This window comes from Nycticebus coucang, chromosome 9 (genome assembly GCF_027406575.1).
Source record: "Nycticebus coucang isolate mNycCou1 chromosome 9, mNycCou1.pri, whole genome shotgun sequence".
Classification (NCBI taxonomy): domain Eukaryota; kingdom Metazoa; phylum Chordata; class Mammalia; order Primates; family Lorisidae; genus Nycticebus; species Nycticebus coucang.
The window spans coordinates 26,084,619-26,103,665 of NC_069788.1; the positions used below are offsets into that span (position 1 = coordinate 26,084,619).

Here is a 19,047-nt window from a genome sequence, read left to right on the forward strand (position 1 = left end):
TTAATGGGCATGATGTTAGGGTATATGGCACATCTTTTGGGGGTGGGACGCAATTATAATAGGAGGGACATTACCTAAAAAATGCAAACATTGTAATCTAATTCTTTGTACCCTCAATTAACCTAAAACAATTTACTTTTATAACAAAGTACACTTTGAGAAAGAAAGAAAGAAAGAAAGAAAGAAAGAAAGAAAGAAAGAAAGAAAGAAAGAAAGAAAGAAAGAAAGAAAGAAAGAAAGAAAGAAAGAAAGAAAGAAAGAAAGAGAGAGAGAAAGAGAGAGAGAAGGAGACAGGAAGACTTTGAATCCTGGGAGCAAACTGTCCTACAGCTTTTGGATATAAAACTGACTAAGTCTCCTTGGCTGTACAGAAGCTTTTCGGTTTAATGAAGTTCTATTTGTTTATTTTTGTTATTGTTGCCAACAATCCCATATATCAATGGGCAAGAGACATGAATAGAACCTTCTCTAAAGAAGACAGATGAATGGCTAACAAACATATGAAAAAATGTTTATCATCCCTATATATTAGAGAAATGCAAATCAAAACCACACGGAGATGCCATCTAACCCCAGTGAGAATGGCCCACATCACAAAATCTCAAAACTGCAGATGCTGGCATGGATGTGGAGAGAAGGGAACACTTTTACACTTTGGTGGGACTGCAAACTAGTACAACCTTTCTGGAAGGAAGTATGGAGAAACCTCAAAGCACTCAAGCTAGACCTCCCATTTGATCCTACAATCCCATTACTGGGCATCTACCCAGAAGGAAAGAAATCCTTTTATCATAAGGACACTTGTACAGACTATTTACTGCAGCTCAATTTACAATCACCAAAATGTGGAAACAGCCTAAATGCCCACCAACCCAGGAATGGATTAACAAGCTGTGGTATACGTATACCATGGAATACTATTTAGCTATTAAAAAAAAAAAATGGAGACTTTACATCCTTCGTATTAACCTGGATGGAAGTGGAAGACATTATTCTTAGTAAAGCATCACAAGAATGGAGAAGCATGAATCCTATGTACTCAATTTTGATATGAGGACAATTAATGACAATTAAGGTTATGGGGGGAGAAGGAATAGCAGAGAGAGGGAAGGAGGGAGGGGGGCAGGGCCTTGGTGTGTGCCACACCTTCTGGGGGCAAGACATGATTGCAAGAGAGACTTTACCTAACAAATGCACTCAGTGTAACCTGGCTTATTGTACCCTCAATGAATCCCCAACAATAAAATAAATAAATAAATAAATAATAAATAAAACTGACTAATATTAAGTACCAGGCTGCCCAAAATTCAAGTTTAGCTAAGATAATTCTGGTAGTATTTATGCCCTGGAAATAGGTATTTTAGCCTTGTTGAAATATTTTTATTGTGGAAGAACTCGTCTTTTTAATAATTAATTGTTACTTAGTGTGCCTACATATGTAGAGAATCTCTGCAAACTCAAGTTTATCTGTTAAATCCTGAGCTAATCTATTAATTCAACTAAAACCCATAGGAACAAAACAAAACAGGTTTCTTTGAGAAGAAAGAGGCTTTTGTTCTACTTTTGTTATAGGAATAATTTTTTTCTTAAAAATCCTCCATAATTTTAAGTCTAAACATTTTATCCCCCATTTTTTTCAGGTTCCATGAAAAATCATTCAAATTCTTTTCTGAAGTTCTCAAAAAAATGTTTAATTTGGTAAAATCATTTTTGTTCTTCTGGTCGATGCCTAGTAATGGGAGTACAAAATCAAATGGAAGGTTGACTTTTAGTTCTTTGAATTCTCCATACTTCTTTCCATAGAGTCTGTTTTAGTTTGCAATACCACCAGCAGTGCAAAAGCTCTCCCTTCTCTCCCCGTCCATGCCAGTATCTATAGATTCAGGACATTGTGACGTGGACTAATGTTGCTGGAGTTAGGTGATATCCAAGAGTGTTTTTAATTTGCATTTCTCTGACAATTAAGACAATCAGCATTTTTTCATGTTTGTTGGCCATTTGTCTGTCATCTTCAGAGACGTTTCTTCTTACCCACTTATAAATGGGGTTGTTTTCTCCACAGACATTTGCCCCAGAATGTTTCTTGCAGCTCAGTTCACAATTGCCAAGACGTGGCAGCAATCCCAAATGCTCATCAACCCATGAATAGATTAACAAACTGTGGTGTATGTATACCATAGAGTACTATTCACCCATAAGAAAAGATGGAGACTTTACATCTTTTGTGTTTACCTGGATGGAGTGAAAGAACATTCTCCTTAGTAAAGTATCTCAAGAATAGAAAAAAAAGTATCCAATGTATTTAATACTAATATGAAACCAATATATAAACAACTACATGAAAGAAAAAATACAAGTGCAGTCTAGCAAGGAGATGAGGAGAGGAAAGAGGGGTGGGTAACTGGCAGGATCTCACCTGATGTGTACAATGTGAGGGTGTTCAACACACACCCCTGGGTGAAGGGCTCAACTACAACTTGACCTTTGCCTTAGAAATGAAAAAAATGTCACCTAAACATATGTATCCTCATATTAATCTGAAATTTAAAAAATAATAAATACACACAGTAGAAAGCTGATATGTGGTTCCTGCATCTATCACCATTATGCCACTCCAGTCTTATTATTCCACTATACAAAGACCATTCCAATTGCCTGTAGAATTAAATGTATACTTTTCTCTCCATGACCTATTGGATAGTGATTTCTACACTTTTAGATTTTATGCACATTTAAAAAAATTGGGGAAATGAAAAAAAAAAGTTTAATTTGGGATAAATACAGTCATCTCCAACATTCTGGAGTACAGACTCACCTGTAAAATAATTTGAGTACATATTTCAATTATATGAGTATCTGTTTGTCTATTTAAGATGCACATAAACTCTTGCATAAACATATAATATAAAACATGACATAAATAAAAATCAAAATAGTGAGCAGAAAAGCTTCATAACTTTTCTGTGCCCTAACAGATTCACCAGCACAACTGAGATGAGCTTAATTAATGAGATAGCTCCACTAGGTATAACTAAAGCTATTCAAGAACAGGGGCTGATTTTGACTTACCATGTGTCTTGAGCATCATAGCAACTGGTAAATGATACTCAACAAAGTTGAGAAGCCAATCAGCCCTAACATCTGAGAGACAAATGTGCTTTGGGAGACATTGTTCGAAACTCCTATAATTAAAAGAATGAGATAGAGATGGTGAGAATCGGAGGCATTTACCTTCATGTATAAGATTAAATATCTTATACATATTTAAGTGTTTCCTCTGTGTTTGTGTTTTTATTATTTTTTAAATTTCAGATTAATATGAGGATACAAGTGTTTAGGTGACATTGTTTTCATTTCTTTTTTTTTTGTAGAGACAGAGTCTCACTGTACCGCCCTCGGGTAGAGTGCCGTGGTGTCACACGGTTCACAGCAACCTCTAACTCTTGGGCTTACGCGATTCTCTTGCCTCAGCCTCCCGAGTAGCTGGGACTACAGGCGCCCGCCACAACGCCCGGCTATTTTTTTGTTGCAGTTTGGCCGGGGCTGGGTTTGAACCCGCCACCCTCGGCATATGGGGCCGGCGCCCTACTCACTGAGCCACAGGTGCGGCCTGACATTGTTTTCATTTCTAAGGCAAAGTTCAAGTTGTAGTTGAGCCCTTCACCCAGGGGGTGTGTTGAACACCCTGGTCTTTCTGGTAGGTCTTTCACCTCAACTCTGGCATCAAGAGTGTCTCATCTACTATGGAATACCAGGGAAAGCATAAAAAGATAAAATAAATCAATAACTTTGTAAGCCCTACATTTATGTGCCTTTTCTTGCCCCTTGGTTCTCCCCCTTAGGTCAGATTCTCACCTCTTCCTCTGAATCTCCAGCAGCTTACTTTTGATATATTCAGGTGCCTCAGAGACCTAGCAGTATATTCTCTTTCCCTTTGATTTTCTTCAGAAAATACAAACTCTTCTGCTTCAATTTTAAAACCACCTTTTGTAAACTAAATGTAGAAAGTTTGGAAAACACATTAGCATAAGAATATACACATTTCCTCTTTGGAACAAGAGCAAAATTATAATAAAAATAATACCATGGCCCTTTCTGAAGACTCCAGAAGGGAGCTGCTCAGCTCAGTAAGTTGAGTTAAATAATGAGTAAGTTCAACCCACCCAGGTGTTCTCCCTCTGGACACTTTCCCCAGGCAGAGCTCCTGGCTCTGCAGAAAGCTGGTTGCTGGCAGGCAGACAGGCCTTCTGGCAACAGGCAAGGATCTCACACAGCACAGGCGTTAAAAAAAAAAAGGCATTTTTCCCATAAACATCTTAAAATATCTTGGGCTTTTTAAAACTTTCCTTAATCAGTTCAGTAAATGACAGCATCCCTGTCAGAACAAGTCCTCTTTACCTAAATAAAGGTAAAGTAATGTCCTCACAACCCATGTGAGCCACGAGCTTGGACCCTCTTCCTTTTGATACCCCCACACTTCTGAGGGCACATGCTCTTCTAAGGAATCACCAAGAACTTTCAAAGGTGTCCTTGCTCCTATCTGAAATTCCTTGGCCGCTTTTATTAGATTCATTTCTCTTTGCTCTTATTGTTTTCTTCTTGATTTCCCTTTTTCCATTTCTTTTTTTAAGCAAATCACATGGCTTTTTCTTGAAACACTTTCTTTCCATGAAACCACCTACCTCAATTTAGTCATGAGTGATTAGCATGGACTCATTCTTATTAGTCGGTAAGTCTCAAAGCTATTTGCCCTATCTTTGAAACTTCTACCTCCAACAGCAGCTCACACACCTAAGGTAAATTTTACAACACCTCCTTGACCTGGAGTTTTGCGGTAGTAGAAGAATCACAGCAGTTGTTTTGGCTTTGATGTTAAGTAATTATGGGCCTTCCAGAAACCGTTCTCTATTTCTATTTACCCAACCGTTCTCTATTTCTATTTTTACACGTTGTTTGTTCAATACATGTTGACTGAGCACGAGCTGGGTGCCAGGCATTATTCTGGACCCTGGGGATACAACTATGAACTAAACACTCAAAATCCCTGCTCTCCTTTTGCCTCTATTTTAGAAGAGGGAGACAGGGGACAAATAAAATAATGAAGTCACAGAATGTATTAGAATGTGATTGTGCTACAAAACAAAAGAAGCATGGAAGATATGGACAGGAGGTACCAGGAGGGGAGGTGGAGGTACAACAGATGTAAACAGACTGGACAGAGAAGGCTTCCTTGAGGTGACTTTCAAGAAGAGGCTTGAGGGAAGTGAGGACATAAACCACGCACACGTCTAGGTAGAAATACTGCAGGATGAGGGAACATCAAAACCAAGACCCCAAAGTGGGACGATATCTGACATGGGTGTATGGGTGGGGATCAGAGGCTGGTGTGGCTGGTGACCCTTGGGAAAAACCAGAGGGGAAGCAGGGGTGTGTGAAAACAAGGGCCAGATTCCCATGAGCTTGTGGGCCATTGTACAGACTTTGGCTTTTATTCTGAATGAGACAGTAAACTGAAAATAGTAACAGCAAAACAATAACATAATTTCACTCCCCAGAAGCAATGGACATATCAAGCACCAAGGTGTGGTTTCCTATGCACCACACTCACGCAAAACAAACCAGGACTCCTTGGAGAAGTGGCTCATTCCAAAGTTGAATCAAAAAAAGCACAAGGTGTTTTGGGTTCAGGAGCACGTGTACGAAGATTGGAATGACAGGGAGAATATCAGCACGGTCCCTGCACAAGGAGGACGCAGAAATTCATGAAGTGTTCTACATTTCTTTTGAAAGTCCTAAAACAACAGATGCCAGAGTGGATGTGGAGAGAAAGAAACTGTAACACTCTGTTAGTGGGACTGCAAACTACCACAACCTCTGTGGGAAATCGTATGGCGATACCTCAAAGAACTAAAATTGACCTACCATTTGATCTAGCAATCCCACTGCTGAGTATTTACGCAAAGGGAAAGGGTCATTTTATAAAAAGGAGACTTGCTGCTTAGCACTCATCACAGTGGTCAGGGCACTGGCCACATGCACCAGGACTGATGGGTTTGAACCTGGCCCCAACCTGCTAAACAAAAACAACCAGGCATTGTGGCAGGTGCCTGTAGTCCCAGCTACTAGGAGTCTGAGGCAAGAGAATCGCTTGAGCCCAAGAGTTGGAGGTTGCTATGAGCTGTGACACAGTGGGCAACAAAGTGAGACTCTGTCTCAAAAAATTAATAAAAAATAAAAAAATAAAAAGGACACCTGCACCGGAATGTTTATGGCAGCACAATTCACAATTGCAAAGACCTGGAAACAACAATACATGAATGGATTAATAAAATTTGGGATGTGTAGACGATGAACGTGGAGTATTACTCAGTCTTTAAAAAAAGTGGTAATCTAGGATCTTTTTGAACAACCAGCAGGGAACTGGAAATCATTCTTTTAAGTGAAACATCACAAGAATGGAGAAACAAACACATGTACTCAATACCACATTGGAACTTATGGATCAGCACTTAACTGCACATATGGACGTAACTCTCAGTGAAAACTAAGCTGGGAGGAAAGAAGAGGAGAGGAGGGTAAACTCACGCCCCCTGGGCACAGTGCACACTATCTGGGTGAAGGGCAGCCTTACAACTTTGACTCCATCTGTACAAAGTACATGAACAAAATGTGTATGCCCTAATATTCTGAATTTTAAAAAAATATATAAAGTGAAACATCACAAGCGTTCACAAGGTAATGCTAAAAATCACACATATACACATAAATAGGGGAGAGAAGGAACAAGAATCCAATTTTGGACATTTTAGGCTGGGAGGTCTCGTAGACATTCAAGTCCAGATGTGTAGTATGAAGATGGGTAGATAAGCCCAGAGTTGGACTAGAAGGCTTGTGTGAAGAGAGCAGGGGGCTGGGGTGGGGGTGGGGGAGGGCATTATCAAAACACAGACAGCACAGAAAGCCTCGAGGTTGAATTCTGTCACCCAGCCAAGGAGGCAACGCAAATAGAAAACAAATGAGCAAATACACGAAAGTGGTAAAGGTGAGGAGGGTGAAATCTGAAAAATAAGGACTATTCAGAGAAAACAGACAATAGCTCAGTTTTTCTAGGACTTGGGGCACGTGAATGCAGGCCTGGAGGTTCAGACTGGCCTCACAGATCAGGAGAAAATACAGAAGGTCTGAAAAGCAGCCTCAGAAAACACCTCCTTAGAAACCAGGAGACGTGAGCGCAGCAGATGTAAATGTAGCTGTCTGCGTCTGTTTGTGTTGCTGTAAAGGAGGAATACCTGGGACTACGTCATTTATGAAGAAAAGAGGTTTATTTGGCTCATGGATCTGCCGGCTGCATGAAAAGCTTGGTGCCAGCGTCTGCTCTGGCCGGGACTTCTGGAAGCTTCCACTCACTGCGGAGGGCAAGGGGGGCTGCAGTGTGCAGACCACGTGGCAAGAGAGGAGCGAGGGGGAGGGGCGGGAGGGGCTGGACCCTTTAACAATCAGTTCTGAGAGGAGGGCCTGAAGCCTTTCTGAAGGACCCATCCGGTCCCCATGTCCTCCACCACACCCCCCACCTCCAACACCGGAGACCAATTTCAACACGGGATTTACGGGGGACAGGAACACCAACTGTACCAGCAGTCATCAACAGAGAGCAACCTGAAGTGTCACAAGCTGAGGAGACAGCAAGGCTCTGGGGAAAAAAATAGAATCGAAGAAAGGCCTTAAGATGAGGCTAGAACTCTGGGGCCTGAGTAAGAAAACAAACGTAAACAGATGCTTGTGTGAGGACGACCGCTAGTGGGCAGCTCCTTACCGAGTGACCTTTTCCAAGGAAGGGACCTGCACTTGGCACACTGAAGCCTTCTCACAGGATGCTGCAGCTGGACGCCTAAAACTGTAAAGACTCACTCTGCTGGGCTTCCATCCTTTAATCTCATTGATTCCTTGTGTTTACCTGTATCCTAGCTACAAATGAGAAACACAATCGCCTCAAATAACCCCCGTGGCATTCTGACATGATCAGAGATGAGGATGACGATTGTGATACCATGCTAAATACCAAGTTAGAAGTTAATATGTATCTAATGCTTACTGTTTGCTAAATATTTATTAATTACTTTCTCATTTAGTCTTCACAAAAGCTCTATGTAATAAGTGGGAGTTCTGATACTCATAAATGGTTAAATAATCTCTCCCAAGGTCATACGCTAAGCAAACAATCGATCCAGCTTCTAGTCACAGGTCTTTCTGTCCCATAACACGTGATCTTAACCATTACCAGACAGCAATTCCAAGAGACGCGGCTCCCAGAGGTGGAGTAGTTAGAAACTGTGGGGAAGAGGAATGGGAGAGAGATGTCACTGTTATTTAGCACAGCCATGTGCCTCAGTTATCCATCTAAGGAGCTCCCCTTTACAGCCTATGATTTACTAACGGTGAAAAGTGTCCCAGGGATGCAATTCCTGGTGAAAAGTTATCTGCAGGATAAGAGCAGCACGTTTGAAATCAGATCTAACCATGCTATTGAGTCTTCCAAGAAGAGGGTGTTTGCTACAAGATCTGAACACATTTCTAGAGTAACTCCTGGCATCATCTCAAAGAACCTTCAAGTCTTGACATATGTAACTTTTAGACAGAAAGTAAATGAGGCAGAGAAAATTTTGCAGAAATTCACAATGGCTGAATTTGGGGAACTGCTATTCACTCTTCCTCTGTTCCCTTGACTCTGAGATAAAAAGGCCTTTACAATAACCAGGATATGCTGGGAACAGTTAAAGTTGCATGACCCTGGGGGAACCAGAGGAAAGGAATGAAATGTACTAATCTTCTCTATTTGAGAATTCAAAGAAGAAGAAAAAAATACATGAATTTTCAAAACAAAGGGTACGTTCCTCTCCTTGTTAACCTGACTCTAAAAAGGTTCTCAGCTCATACAAGTACGCATATACACCTGCTGAAAAGTATAGAAAAGCAATTAAATCACTATGGAATGCATTCATGATGGATTAGAGAAATCTGCTCCTGCCTGTCTTATTTACCTTACATTTAGGTAATATGATCCTGATCGTAAGAACAATGCCTTGCAAATAAAAGCTACAGGAATGTTCAGTACCCATTTATTACTCCATCATCATAGGCTTGACACACCCAACAGCAGGAGTGATTATGTTCAACACCATAAACAACATTGCTACCTTCACTTACTACTGTGGATAATTCTTAGTTTTAAGGGCTATTATTGGGGGGACAGACAGGTAATGAAACCTCCTATGTGCAGTCCTAAGCTTTTCTTGAAAAGTGTACAAATACGTGAGTGCCAGGTCAGAAAATAGAGAAGGGAGAGGTAAAGAGAAGAGGGGAGCAGCTGGGAAGAGAGAGAAAGTTTAAGGGAGGACAAAGGGGAAAACTGGAACTGTGGCTTCTGTATTTTGTAATCACAATGCATAACTAAGAATACTTTAAGAAGCTAGAATTACATTCTGAAACTCTTTCAAGATCAAAGCTTTTAAATCATGGTACCTTTTTACATTCCCATGTTCTCCCTACTTAAATTTTTTTTAAATTAAAAAATATATATATAACCCAAATTTAGTCTTAAAAAGTTACAGTTTAAATGCAAAGCAATTCTTCAAATTCATGATGCTCATTCCTACCCACATTTTCTCATTATATAAAGTTATAGTAAGATCAACTTTTCCTGGAGCAGTTCCAAAGCTGAGCATGTATCAGTCCATAGCTAATTCACACCGTCTGTCTGCTGCTGGGACCATCGGCCACATCACCTAAAACATTAACTGCTACGATATGAAATAAAACACAAAAAGCCACTGCGACCAGTGACTGTGATTGTCACCAAATGTGAGACAATACCAAGGCATTGTACTAATAATGTTACAGAACTCACAGTACATTCAAATCCAAGGAGCCAGCTGCACACGGAGCCCAGTGCCACGTGTCAAACCAGCAGATGTCAAAAAATCAGTAGTTGTAACGACACGGTCAGTGTGAGCCAATAGAACTCATTGACAAACACTTGCCGGTGTCAGCTGCTGATCCTGATGAGCTGCAAAGATGACAAAGCACGACGTCAACATGCCCTCCTTCCTCCCTGCTTCCCCAACAACTCTAGGCTGGAAATAGCAATGCATCTGTTATGTCAATCCCACCTGAATTTATTAACCTATCTCAACCTTAACGGCGTTCTAAGAGAAACTCTGCCTGGAAATTGAGGGAAGCCCTATTTTAAAAGTTAATAAAAGTATCTGACTCAGTTACAAAAGTATGTCACTCTTTTAAGTGAATAGAGGTACGTACATCTCTGCATATGTGTATTAATAGATACACGTGCCACGTGACTGAAGGTTGGCAGAAATGCCTTCAAATTGAAAGCCTTAAAGTAAAATAATGAAGATTTCACCACAGCTTCTACATTAAATTAGTGGCATTTTCAAATTAATTTAAACAACTTCGTTAAATGTCATCTCTGTGGCAGGAACTGAGGAAATAAAAATGAAAAAGTCTGTTCCTGTTCTCACTTATAATCTTAGGAGAAAAAAAGATAAACAAACACAAAACATTATACAATGAGTTAACTCCTATCCCAGTGACCTATGAAAATGCTACATTCATCTATAGATGGGGAAAAGATATTTGCAGTATATAAAGTCAAGAGAAGATTTGCGCTAAAAAATATATTTGTGCTCTACAGTTTACTCTTTAAAAACGATAAAATAATTAGCAAAGTATATGAGGAAGAAATTCACAGAAATGTGAATGGCAAAAAAAGAAAAGAAAACCAAAAGAAAAAAAATGAAAGCTACTTAATCTAACTAGTAACATTTCCTATTCATCATATTGACAATGGCAAATGCTGGCGAGAATGTGGACCAACAGGTAATGTCATATACAGCTGAAGAGAGAATGAATTAGTAAATCCATGTTGGACAACAGTTTGGCAATATTGCAAAACAGGTGAATATGGGTACAACCTATGACCCGACAATCCCATCCCTAAGTATGTGCCCTAGAGAAACTCCTGTTCCTGGCCCAAGAAATCAACAGACATGAATACTTGATTTATACTTTGCATTAGGAAAAGAGAGAAAAACAAACAAAAAAAATCCAAATACCTATCAAAGGAATATCAATCAACAATTTTATATGTATATGTATGTATATATGTGTGTATTTATATATATATAAAAAATGCAAATATGTATATAAAATAAAGTTCCAGGTAATTCATTGCTTTGTATTATATATAATTATATATGTATTTAATTATAATAATATTTAATTATAAGTAATTATAATATAATCATATATAAATGCATTATATATAATTATATATATTATATGTGTATATATAAAATACAAAGCAATGGATTACCTGGAATTTTATTTTATATATATTTGTATTGTATATATAGTAAAATATATATTGTTTATTTTATATATATTTGTATATATAAATTTTATTCTATATATATTTGTATTTTATATATATGTACTATATATAAAATACAAATATATATTTGTATTTTACAAATGTATACAAATGTAATTTATACAAATTTTATATTTGTATAAAATACAAATATATATAGAATAAAATTTATATATACAAATATATATAAAATTCCAGGTAATTCATTACTTTGTATTATATATATAATTATATATATTTAATTATAATAATTATATTCAATTATATATTTAATTACGTATAATTATATTATAATTATTATAATTATATATAAGTGTATTATATATAATTGTATATATCATATGTGTATATATAAAATACAAAGCAATGAATTATCTGGTATTTTATTTTATATATATTTGTATTATATATATATATTTTTATATATGTACATATATATAAAATACCAAGCAATGAATTACCTAGATTTATATGCATCAATGTATCTATATCTCATAAACATAATCTTGGAAAAATAATCAGATTATAAAAAAGCTATTACAGCATCATAATGAATAATGTTTAAATAAGTGCAAAAATCACTATATATAATTTTATAGATGCTGACATATACAGTATTAATACAAAACTGCTCATGAGAATTAGAAACACTAAATATAGCATAGTAAACTCTGGCCAAAGTTGAGGAAATTGAAATGGGGAGAGGTACACAAAAGTTTTAATTAATATTTATTATTTATTAGTAGTATTTATTTCTCTTGGTCATGCATCTGAAATATTCTAAAATACTAATAAAAGAAGTTCAAACATGCAGGAAAAGCACAGGTAAAGTAAGAATCAGTCCTGCTTAAACATAAATAACACTGAAATTAAAATGAATAAAATGAGCCATCATGGGTAGCAAAAAATCTGCCAGGGAGGACCTGGGGCTAAGACTATCCTGATAAAAACATGTGGCTCCCAGCACTGATTTGTAAGTTCCACTGGCTTGCAACTGAAAATGTATGTGTATTCGCAACTCACTGACTTGCAACTGAAACTCGCAACTGAATGCAGTTGCTAATACAGATATTCTATGCGATTTACACAAGCATTAAAGGCTTCTCTTTTCACTGTCACCATGAAGTTGGGGTGTTTTAGGGTTAGGAAGATAGCACTTTCCCCAGAATCGTGCTAAGAAGCATCCAGAGAGACAGTGAATGAACAAGGGCAGAGCAGAGCCCTTGCCAGTGCCAGAGGGTGCCAAGCCAGATGGAATGGTGAGACGGCTGATCTGGAAAATGAAATAATATAAACAGCTTTTGACTTGAGTCTTGAAAGGCATTTCAGACCACAACACAAAATCATGAATCCTAGAGCGAGGAAGGGGGAGGGGGATAAGAGGAGCAGAATAATGTTCTTTCACCCACAGGGATGACTGGTGAGCAGAGAAGCCTTGCCCAAGATTGGTCTGGCTCAAATTAGAAACAAAGATAAAACAACCTGTACTTTCAAAGTTTTTTCTGGTTCTTTGGGTAGTTGGCTATATATATTTATATATAGATTATATGTACATAAATTCTATCTACAAAATTTTTTCTTGGTTAAAAAGTTTTTAATTATATATTTTTCATCATATGAGTATATTTACATATAAATATAAAACTGTATTGCTGTATAATATTGAATATGATCATTTACAATTATTACCTGAATCTGACTTAGTCTATTGGCATTAAATACAAAATGTAATGATTTAAAAAAATATAAGAATAATGTGTTTAACTTCCATCCAGGTTAATACAAAAGATGTAAAGTCTCCATCTTTTTTTAATGGCTGAATAGTATTCCATGGTATACATATGCCACAGCTTATTAATCCATTCCTGGGTTGATGGGCATTTAGGTTGTTTCCACATTTTGGCGATTGTGAATTGAGCAGCAATAAACAGATTAGTGCAAATGTACTTATAGCAAAAGGACTTTTTTCCTTCTGGGTAGATGCCCAGCAATGGCATTGCAGGATCAAATGGGAGATCTAGCTTGAGTCCTTTGAGGGTTCTCCATTCTTCCTTCCAAAAAGGTTGTACTAGTTTGCAGTCCCACCAGCAGTGTAAAAGTGTTCCCTTCTCTCTGCATCCACGCCAGCATCTGCAGTTTTGAGATTTTGTGTAGTAAAGCATCACAAGAAGGAGAAGCAAGAATCCCATGTACTCAATTCTGATATGAGGACAATTAATAACCTAGTACACGGTGGGGGGGGAGGGGGAAGGGGAGAGCAGAGAGAGGGAAGGAAGGAGGGGGGTGGGGGATCACAGTGTGTGACACACCTTCTGGGGGTGAGACACAATTTTAAGAGGAACTTTCCCTAATAAATGCAATCATCGCAACCTGGTTCTCAATAAATCTCCAACAATTAAAAATAATAATAATAATAAAATAAAAATAAGAATAGACATTCAAAGTATAAAATTATCACAGTAAGAAATTATTAAGGTCTGATCGGTTGCTAATCACATTTTCTGTGATGAGAGAAGAAAGTTTAGTTTTTTCTGGAATTTGCAGGGAGAAGGTAGAGTTCAGATACTGACATAAACTTATAAATGAATCACCCATCTGACAAAGTTTAAGACCTCTGGGAAAGCCCAAAACAGGAAAGGAGATTAAACAAAGAATCTACAATTTTGAATGATAAAATAATATATATATTTTTAGGTTTAGAACCTGGGGAAGGTGGGGGAAGAAAAGGCGATCTCGGAGGATATGCTGGTGCTCTAAAATGCCAAGAAGCACCAGGGGAAGGGGTCTATGGCTGGTGGTCAGAGTTCAAGTGAAAAAGCTTCACCCCGGCTGATGCCAAGCAAGTCTCTAGGAACAGGATATCCAGACTCCACACTCGGTTACTTCCCATCCTGGGCTACGCTGCAACCTACCTCTACTAATTCTCCACTCCTTAGTGCCCGTCAGCAGAGTTTTGTGTTGTTGGTAGCTGGGGGGATGCAGCACGTGGGACAATTGCTAGTGTGACATTAAGACACATGAAGGGACGCAGAGAGGATGACTGAGGAGCCAGTGAAGGCAGGCTGGCGAGCAAGAGGTGGTCGGAAACTGCTTGCTTTTGCTTTGGGTGGATCTTTTCAAATATTCTGGGAGCCTGGAACTTCCCACAAAGTGCAAAGAGGAATCCAGCCTGCTTATCTGTAAATGCAATGAAAACATAATATTTCAGAGGTAAAGTGCTTTAGAATCCTCAGCACATCTGATCTGCTCTACTTATTATATATGTAAAGGCTGGACTGATAAACCTCAGATTGTTTCCAGTGGTTTTCTCTGGATTGTGAAAGTATGGCTGAATCTCAGCATCTTTCTTCCTTTTCTCTCTTTTCTTTCTTTCTTTTTTTTTTTGTTTTTTTGTGTTTTTGTTTCTAATTTCCAAATATGTACTATAAAACTTAGAATGAAAAACAAAAAAAACTTTTTCATCCAATTAGAGAATAAACTCAAACAATCATTTTGCATTTTTCCTGCTTTTAATGAATTAAGAAAACATACCCCCCACAGTGAAAGCATCCTTCTCACACCCGGATTAAAGAAATGCTTTACCCACTTAACCCAAATCTCACGCAGCTAACAATATGGCATAGGAGAAGGCATTCAACCTGGACAGATTCACCCATGAGGTTGTCTACTAGAAGCATTTGCATTTTTAAATTTTAGTCCCATGCCCAATAAAAGATATCATTATCTAGTGGAAAGTTCATTGACTAGAGCACGCTTCGGTATATTAAGGGTGCCTAGTTAAATTTTAATTTCGGATAAACACCAAGTACGTTTTTAGTGTAATTATGTCTCATCAAATATTTGTGATCAATATTTTAGTATGTCTTAAATAGATCTGAAAAATTATTTGTTGCTTTTCAAAATTCCACTTTCACTGGGCCTCCTATATTCTTATTTGCTAAATCTGGTGATGCTATTTCTAGGCCTTGTGCTAAGACTGTAACCAGGGCTAGAGAACTACGTAGACTACTTACTAACTGTGTATTATTTTATGAGAATAAATTTGGCAGTAGAAACCAGAGAAAATGAATTGATTACCAATCCATTTTTAAACACTGTTACCCTAATCAGTGGCAGTAAGAAGAAGCAGGCGAAACCCCGGCCTGTCAGGAGGGGGAAATGGAACCATTTGAAACATTTCTGCCAAAGTGACAGTAGGTCTTGGGGGCATATAGCTTATTCAGGTCATCATTCCATTTTTCTGTTAAATCACTGAGTGAAAATGAGAACAACCTGAACCACAGCAAAGTGAATTCCAGATATAGAAGCAGTTAATTCTGACCTGCATGCAAAGCTATTTATCTCACCAACCAAAAAAAATGCTCTTTAATACTCAATAATAGTTTAAATAATTCAACTATATGTCTGGTAGGAAAACTTATGTCCTGAGCTATGTGTTCTAAAGATAAATACTCCTAACAGAGTTTCATCATCTGCTTCTTTTTTTTTTAATTTCATGTTAATATGAGGGTAAAGCAACCAGGTCATAATATTTGAATTTGTTAGGTAGAGTCCCTCTTGTAGCTGTGTCCCACACCCAATAGGTGTGCCTTACACCCTACCTTTACATTGTGCCCATTAAGTAGGAGCACCCCAAACCCTCATTTTGCCCTCCCCCAAACCCCCTCCCCCAACTTGAATTGAAATAAGTTTTTCTCCTATGTGGGCGTGAATTAGACCATCTACTGACTTTATATTAGTATCATCTGCTTCTAAAAGTATTTGCTTGCTTGCAAACTTTGTAAATGATATGCCAAGATCAGTCAATGTCCTAAGCTTATGCGTCTGTTGGTCCCAGAGCCACTGACATATGGCATTTGCCTTTTTATAATGTAAATAAGATATACAGTTTCCCACTGCTATAGAGAGTACTGATTCAAAAGCCCCCTACCTTTTTTAATTTTTTAAGGGAGAAAAAATTAGTTTGGTGTTTTTCAAGTAAAATCACATATAATAATTACTTTTGAATATTGAACCTTTGAATGTAGTCTACGTTTTACCTATTTGCCAATAATGGTCCAAATCAGGGGTCTTCAACTAAGGCTCAAGACCAATGTTGGCCTGCCACCTATTTTCGAAATGAAATTTTACTGAAACACAGCCACACCCTTTCATTCACATAATTATCTTTTGCTACAAAAGCAAGGTTGAGTAGTTACAGACAAATACTGTAACTACTGACAGTTACAAATTATTGACTATCTGACCCTTTACACAAATGATTTGCCAACCTCTGCTGTCAATAGATATTTACCAATAGTCAAGGGGACTGATTACTCCCCTGGGGCTGGTTTGGATATATTCAGGACAGTATGGCAGTCTTGATAATTTAGGCTTTATAGTCTAACATCGGGAAAAAGTAAAAATGTCTGGCAAAGCTACATGAAAAGTAAATCTGATGAAAGGGGCTCTTTCTCATTTATTCTAACACAAAAGACCTTCTCAGTAGATCATTGGCCTCACTTCTTTGCTCCTAGACAAGAGCCAGGAAATAGTTATCCAGTTCCTGCAAGAATCGGGATAATGGTCTAGTTTGACTTTTTTCTTCTTATTTCCCTTTTTAAACTAAAAATCCTTTAAAGTTCTAGCCTCTGGCAAATTCCTTCCCTAAAAAACGCTAACCTAAATCAAGCCCAGAAACAATACCACCCAGTCCCCCTGGTCAGTGGGTATACTTTCATTCAGGGCATACAAAAGATACATATTTTTTATGCACGTCTCTTTGGATGAAATCACATTCAGGCTTCAATTTCTGTAGTGCCTTCAGGATGCTATGCAAAATTTATTCTTTGAAGCCCAGAAAAAGCCATCCAGAGGCAATCTACTGGGCTGCTCTCCATTCCCAGGAGAAAAAACTGCAAACGTTGGCCGCAGACACGCTTCATTTCAGAACATGTGTGTATTCCATTGCATTTCTATTAATTAAACCCTACTTGCTATGCCCCAGAGGTACTTTTTTTTTTCAGAAATGGATCCAGTAGCCTTTCCAAATTATAGGGCCAAACTCTCCCCCACAACAGTTGTAGAAGGAGGAGCAGTGAAGGCAGGAAATGCCCACTCTGTTTAGCCAGAGCCCAGAGGCATCACTCCGGTTTGAATTGGGTCTGCACATTGCCAGTGTTTGCACAGTCAGGATATGAGTTTTAGTGAGATTTATGCTCCTTTGGGGAGGGTTTGTGAAGATGAATGAAGATGATGGTAAGGGATCTTAGGTTTCCTCCTCCTAACCCACTCCTTGGTTACATGCATTGATTCCAAGCTCATGGGAAAGGGGGAGGCAAGATGGTTGCAGAGAGAGGCAAACTGTTCTCCAGAAAGATGAGAACTCTATCATTTTAATGCTTACCAGAGCAGTAGGCTTTATTTGGCTAAAAACCAGTGAAATAAATTACCCTAATATTTAACAGCAGCCTTAATTGGGATCCAGTTTAACTTCTTCATGTTCTTTGTACCATTTGTCAACATAAAAAGAAAATAAAATGGCTCTGTAATGATAAAATATAAGTATTCAAAATTTGTCTATTGAATGTAGTGACACAGGTAACAAATGCAAGGTTTGAGTTGACTTTGTGGACTGACCCCTGAGGGTGTTACCTGGAAGAGTAGGGACGCTCCATGCAGGCAGCAGCTTTGGTGCTGGACTCTGTCATTGGGAAAAGGACCCTGGTGGTTGGAGAGACAAGCAGGCAACATGGGGTAAGAGGAAACTGCTGTAATCCGTATCCTGAGCACACACCTAGTAAGTGGTATTCAGAAAGAAGTTGCACTTTCTCTTTTTAAAACACACTCTGGAAGCATCCATGATGGAATCTCTAAATGCAGTTGCAATACTCCCTAGTATTTGTTGGCGAATGCTAGGCAACATTGGTAAGGTTTTCATCATTTACCAGACTCATGATAGCAACCCTATTTGTAACTATTGCCTGCTTCAAAGTTTCTTTGAAGAATTTGATCAAACTGACAAAAGTCCTCCTGTGGTTATTAAAATTCAACTAGCCAATCACAAATCCACCTGGACACAGTAGACAAAAAATAAGGACAAATAGGAATAAATCACCTTGAATAAAGTAGGAGGCACAGTCATGTCCCTGAGTATTAATTCAGGTCTACAGAATTTTTTTCCTCAAACAAATATAGTAGCTGCTCTTTGGCAAATGAAGAAAACTTGGGATTTATTAGCAAATTTAAGAATTTCTGTCTCTATAATAAAAACTTTGCTCTATTGGCTGCTTTCGGTGCATTTCTAAGCCCTGATAGGCCTGCGGGCACCGTACTGCTCCCCTCCTTTTTGTCGATGGGGCAGTGAATATTTGCCCAAGGTGCATAACTCCCACATAACACAGATGTGCTCTAACTCAAGACTGATGTCCTCACGGCTGGCCTAAGTTTTTGTGTGTATATATTTTTGTGTTTATTTATTTATTTCCAAAGATTTAAGTGCTACAGGTGTTTTTTATTACATGGATGAATTGTGATGAAATCAGGGATTCTAGTATACTTGTTGCTCAAATAATGTACATTGTACCCAATAGGTAGTTTTTGATCCCTCATCCCCATTCTCT

General features: G+C 38.1%; 1 protein-coding gene and 1 non-coding gene across 6 annotated transcripts in view; one reads left to right on the forward strand and one right to left on the reverse strand.

The window, feature by feature from the left end:
* The window catches only part of MLIP (muscular LMNA interacting protein), a 312,602-nt gene that overhangs the window by 208,131 nt on the left and 85,424 nt on the right, over positions 1 to 19,047 (reverse strand). Inside the window, exon 1 of one of the 5 annotated variants that reach the window (XM_053603348.1) lies at positions 14,359 to 14,470. The exons of the other annotated variants lie outside the window; for them this stretch is intronic. The gene's annotated coding sequence lies outside the window, so the exon portion shown is untranslated. Of the gene's footprint in view, positions 1 to 14,358; positions 14,471 to 19,047 lie in introns of those variants that run through there. 5 annotated transcript variants of the gene reach the window in all.
* Positions 5,674 to 5,782, forward strand: LOC128595104 (U6 spliceosomal RNA). The gene has a single exon (XR_008382786.1). It is a non-coding gene; the product is annotated as a U6 spliceosomal RNA (small nuclear RNA).